The following is a 5,623-nucleotide window of genomic DNA, read 5'->3' on the forward strand; positions in this document are numbered from 1 at the left end:
GCTCAGTGTATTACATTTTCCAGGTCATTGAATATTCTTTAAAAACATGATTTTTAATAGTTGGATAGTATTACATCCAATATGCATGCTATAACTTCTTTAGACATTTCCTCATTGTTGAATACTTGGGTTATTTCCTTCCTTCCTCCTCCCGTCTTTTTTTGGTTTGTAATTTTTTTTTTTTTTTTTTTTTTTTTTAAGACTTTATTTTTTCCTTTTTCTCCCCAAAGCCCCCCCCGGTACATAGTTGTGTATTCTTCGTTGTTCTTCGTTGTGGGTTCTTCTAGTTGTGGCATGTGGGACGCCGCCTCAGCGTGGTCTGATGAGCAGTGCCATGTCCGCGCCCAGGATTCGAACTAACGAAACACTGGGCCGCCTGCAGCGGAGCGCGCGAACTTAACCACTCGGCCACGGGGCCAGCCCCTTGGTTTGTAATTTTTGCCAAAATAAGTAATACTTTGATCAACATCCTTAACACACATCTTCGTCCACATTGCTGATTCTTTCTCTCGAATAGATTTCCAGATCTAAAGTTATTGAATCAAAGGGTATAAACCTGTAAACTTCTCTTGATCTATTATATCAAATCACCTTCCAGGCTCTGCACTAATTAGACCCCTTCCCCACCACCACCATACCAATATGTGTCATCCTTGTGGCTTTTACGTATTCATTTGTTTTTAACTGTTTGGTGAAGCTGGCAGTTTCCTGTTTATGGTCAATGGCTCATGTTTTTTCAGCTTTTTCTTATTCTTATAATTATGCAAATAAGGCCAGTTAACTTATTGGTCCAAGTCATGATGGGAATAAAGCCGTGCAAATATGCACCCTTGGTGACAACAGAGGTGTGTGTGTTGGGGGGTGGTATTTGATGCACCCTGTCACTCATTACTCCTGGAAAAATAATTCACAAATATCATATGTTCACCCCATCAATCCATGCAGATTTTACTTTCTTTCAGTTTTCCCCACAAACTGAGTATTCCTAAATTGTTGCCATACTTCTAAGGATTTTGAGCTGCTGCCCAACACTTCTCTGGGACTCCCATCATTAACTTAGTTCTCAGCGACTCTCTGCCAGTTCCAGGTCCCCCTCCCATCTCCCCCTGGGTCCACCTCTACTTTCTGCAGCCCCTTTCAATTCAACCCCAAGGTCCTACACCTTCCATTAGCTGGATTCCAGGTGGCAGGTTCAATACGGAAAATTGAATATTCGATATTGCCAATCCACCGATATTTTTAAAAATGGTTATTTGGTTCTGCCAACAAAAGAAACAGATTTTAATAATCACCTGCTAATCTCCTGGCAGTGACTCTGATGAATATGTCAACTGAAACACTGAAGAGCTGTGTTTCCTCCCTTCTCTGAGTTTACAAGATTCGTCAGGTCTTCAGAGATGGCAATGAACATTCTGGAAGGTCTGTGGCATGCCTGCATCCTCCCTTAGGGAAATCATGAGGATTAATAAACCTTATAACAACAGACCTCCCTTCCCATCTCAGCTGTAGGGGAGCTCCCAAAACGCCTCCACCTACTGCTTCTGCATCCGAACAGCTGATTTCTCTCTAGTGTGAACCTGGAAATTTCCTTCCTGGGTTTGGGCACATCAGGCTAAATACTGGCCATGAGTTTAGGCCCTTGCTGGTACCCCCTGACATTCACACAGGCTTCGCAGTTTATGACGTACAGTATCATGCATTACACATACTATATTACCTACTTCATTGTTCCCAACAACCCCAGGAGGTGGACATTACTGAAGGTAAAAGGTGTCACAGAAGGAAGTGGGTCACCTGCCCAGACAGGTTCTCACAGGGAGGCAATCTGTGAGAGAAAAAGACAGTGGGGAGGTACGTGCAGGGCACAGTTGCTCTGAAGAAAAGTAGAAAACAGAGATGCAGACAGGAACTCCCAATTGGAAACTCTGGCTGCAAATTCTGGCTCAGTCACTCATAGCTGTGACCCTGGGAAGTTTTTCAACTTTTCTGTGACTCAGTCTCCTTATAGGTAAAATGGGCAGCATAGGACCCCTACCTGGCACAAAGGTAACTGAACACGTATGTCTCTCACAGCAGGTCCATAAAAGGGAACCACCGAAACCTCCCCTGGGTTCAACGATTTGTTTAAACAAATTAAGATACACGCATACCACAGAATAATATCATTCGCTAAGAATGATAATGGGGATGTTTGTAGACAGGGAAATGTATTTGTGACATATTACTGGGCAAAAATGGCTGCCATTCAGTAAGCATAGTGTTATGCCATTTTGTTAATTTGGTAAAAATAATGTATTTACATGTAAAGTCATTCATTTGCTTAACAACATTTACATAGTTTTATTACAATGTGCATTTACATGTAGATGCGTAGCTATAAAGTGTCCAGGGATATGCACCCAAATATAATGTCTCCACGGGGGTTCTTCTTCAGTTCTGCTTAGCTGATTTTCAAATTCTTTCACAATGAACTTGTGTCATAAAGAAATAACAGCAACGTGAAGTGTTTACAACGCAGAACTGGAACACTTGTGTCTACCTGGATCCAGGGGGCATCTCGCTGGTGCCCAGTTCCTCTGCAGGATGCTTGGGGAACGAGGAACCCAAGCAAAAGACTAAGAGCTTTTGACAGATTTAATTCGGGGGCTCTGGAGGAGTCAATAACCCCTTCGCCCCTTCTCTCCCCCACAGCGTGAACTTCTGTGTCTACTTCTCTCCACTGAGCAAACAGAGCCAGCTGCCTCCTCCTAGGGGCCCTCCTGGATTTTATGAGGCCCATTCTCTTCTGATTCCTTTGTTCTTCAGGCAGGCCATAACTCTGCTGATCAGGCCAGGCCTTCATCACCAGTCTCCACATTCCACTCATGTTCCTGAGACACCCTGGCCATCCTGATCAGACGCAGGTGTACCCCAAGCCCAGCCACCCGTTGGGACACAGGGCATCTTAGACGGAATGCTTCCTCCACAGCCAGCTCACTGCATTTCTGGCATGGTGAGTCATTCTGGTTCCAACCCAGAAGATAATCTCATTTCCAGGTGGTAAGGGCACCTCCCAGTCACTCCCCGATTTATAATAATAACAAAGGAAAGCTAAGATGTGTGGGCGCTTATGTACCAGACACTGTGCTGGACCTGCGCTCATTAAGTCTCACAACAACCCTGTGAGTCAGGTGTTTTCATTGCAGTGTTACAGATGAGAAAACTCAGGTCAACCGGCCCAGGGACACACAGCAAGTAAACCTGGACCCTGTCTCTACAGCCCTAGCTCTTCCTACCCCCATTTATCAGTGAGGAAACCAAGTCTAAGTCATCCACGAAGGCTCTCATTAAGGTCATGGGGTTAGCGAACAGGAGGGGCTACCATCTGAACATCTCCCTGATACCCACCCCTCCCCCACTCGTGCCCTGACACTGTCCTCACTCCCCACTCTCCTCCTCGTACTCCACACTGCAGCAAATACTTGTGGCAGTTCTAAGAATCTGTGAGAATGTGTTCTCCTGCCCTGGAGCCTCTAGACAGGCTGCACCTTCCCAGGCATTTGCCTGGCACGGGCTACTTGTCTAGATGTAACCTCCTCCAGGAAGCCATCCCTGACCACTCTAACCCAAGTACCCTCTTAGGTGCTTCCTTGGTCCATCCTTGCATGCATCACACAGCATTGTGGTTGCCTGTCTGCCAGTCTGCAAAGACCAAGCGAGGGCCGTGTATGCTATGGTTGCGTCCTGAGCACCCAGCACGGTGGCGGGCACAGAGCAGGTCCTCAGGAAGTGTGTGTTAAATGAATGCTTGACTATCTGAGCTGTGTTTTGCTTTGTTTGCAGATACAGCTTAGTTGTACTAAGTGGGAGGATATAAAATGACAGAAATGTGGCTTCCCGTATCTACGAAGCGGGGGTAGTGGGTCATCGGGGACTCAGTGCACTGATGTTAACATGGTGTCTTCCTTGCTAAGGCAAAGTTCCAGGCTACTGTTTATCTCACTCCCGGTCAGAAACAAATCACGTTCTGAGTGACTGGAGTCATTGCTCACAAGATCAGGAGCTGGTTGAGGTGGGGTGAGGGGCAGTGGCCTTGGGGCTCCAGTCTCTAAAGACCCAGGCCTCCGCGCTGGGGGGGAGGGGTGAAGAGTGGCAGGTCCCGTCCCCGGGAGGCGGCAGTCACTGGGGGGGGGGGGAGAGACAATGGGGCGCAGCATCTGTTCCTCGCTGGGAGAAGGGACCCTTCAGTGAAAAGCCGGGGAGAGCAGGGAAGTGTGGGAGGAATTGATGAGGAGAAGGGGTGGAGCCAAGGAGATGCAGCCGGGAGGAAGGAAGAGAAGGGGAAGGAAGAGAGGAGGGAGGGGAGAGCATCCAGCCTTTCCTTCCTCTCGATGACCTGGTCCCGAGCTGCGGCCTCCTCTGGCATTGTTTCCTGTGGAACCTCTCGGGGCCTATGACGACCCCACGTTTCTCCCCAGCCCCTGGCAGCAGCCCCAGCCCAAGGGCCAGGCATCCAGCAGGTGCTCAATACTCACTTGGGAAAATGAGAAATGTGGCCAACTTTGCTCTGGGAACTTTTCCCCTGTCTTCTCCCCACTTCTCCGGAGAGGGCAGAGCAGGGCTTGCGAGCACGCCCAGGCGCCCCACGAAGAAGTGACCCCTCGTGGCGGCTCTGCCCGGTTCTGTCCGAGGACTCGGGACGGGCCCAGCGTCGGAGCCGAGAGGCGGCTCGGAGTGGCGGGCGTTCTGGAGGATGGAGGCCGAGGGTCCGGCCTGCCAGGGGGCTGGAGGGCGGCCAGGCTGCGCCCAGCCCCGCGGCCCTGCAAGGAGGCGCCCCCAGCAGTGAGCCCGGGGGGCCAGGCGGGGACCGGGGCGCCCCCGAGGCGCCGAGCCCCTTCCTAGCCGGGCCGCACCCTCGAGCCTGCCGTCCAGGGCTCTGCAAACAGCTGTTGAAGGCTCTCCCAGTCCGGCGCTCTGCGGGGCTGAGCTCCGAGCCCATCTGCCTACTTGAGAAACCCGGCAGCGAGGAGCAGCCCGGCCTCCGGCGCCGGCCCGGGAGGGGCGACCGCGCGGCCCCGCCGCACTTCGGAGGGCCCGGCCCCCACCCGCCGCCGCGCTCGCCAGGGCGCCCGGCTGCCCACGGGCCCAGGCCCCGGGGCCCCTTTGTGCCGGGCCCCCCAGTGCCAGGCGAGGATCTGCCGCTCCCCCTCTCCCCCGCTTCAGTTAATCTTTGTTCCCCTTTTCTGCTGAGAGGAGAGAAAAAAAAAAAAAAAAACAGAAAGAAAGAAAAGGAGGAAAAAAGGCGTGACTTGATTTTCAAACGAAACTCTCCCAGCAAACAAAACCCTTTTAGAGAAATAAGAAAGGAGGAAGAAGGAAGAGGGAAAAAAAAAAAGGAGAGAGAAAAGCCTGCAGGCTTTCCATTTGAGTGGGAGAGTTGAACCGAAAGAGAGAGAAAGAAAGGAAGAAAAATCCTCTCTGCGGTAGAAAGAGAAAAGAAAACTTGGGCTGACAAAAGGGGGGTGTTGGGGGGGTGGAAGGAAGTGAGAAAACAAAAGAGAGATAAAAGGGCTGCTTTTCTGTCTCTCTCTTCCTCTGCGAGCTGGCTTAGGAGGAGCTGTTTTGCATCCCTTCACGTCAGCCC

The 5,623-nt window shown here is 50.6% G+C and overlaps 1 long non-coding RNA gene across 2 annotated transcripts; it reads right to left on the minus strand.

The window, feature by feature from the left end:
* Positions 1-325: 325 nt before the first annotated feature.
* LOC124235980 (uncharacterized) lies at positions 326-5,504 on the minus strand. 2 transcript variants are annotated; one of them, XR_006887617.1, is made up of 3 exons: positions 4,515-5,504; positions 1,293-1,443; positions 326-527 (listed from the first exon to the last, which is right to left on the minus strand). It is a non-coding gene; the product is annotated as an uncharacterized LOC124235980 (long non-coding RNA). The 2 variants fall into 2 exon arrangements; XR_006887616.1 differs by having other exon boundaries at positions 1,718-5,504.
* Between the last annotated feature and the right edge of the window lie 119 nt (positions 5,505-5,623).

The sequence above is a fragment of the Equus quagga genome, chromosome 2, assembly GCF_021613505.1.
Source record: "Equus quagga isolate Etosha38 chromosome 2, UCLA_HA_Equagga_1.0, whole genome shotgun sequence".
In the NCBI taxonomy this organism is placed as follows: domain Eukaryota; kingdom Metazoa; phylum Chordata; class Mammalia; order Perissodactyla; family Equidae; genus Equus; species Equus quagga.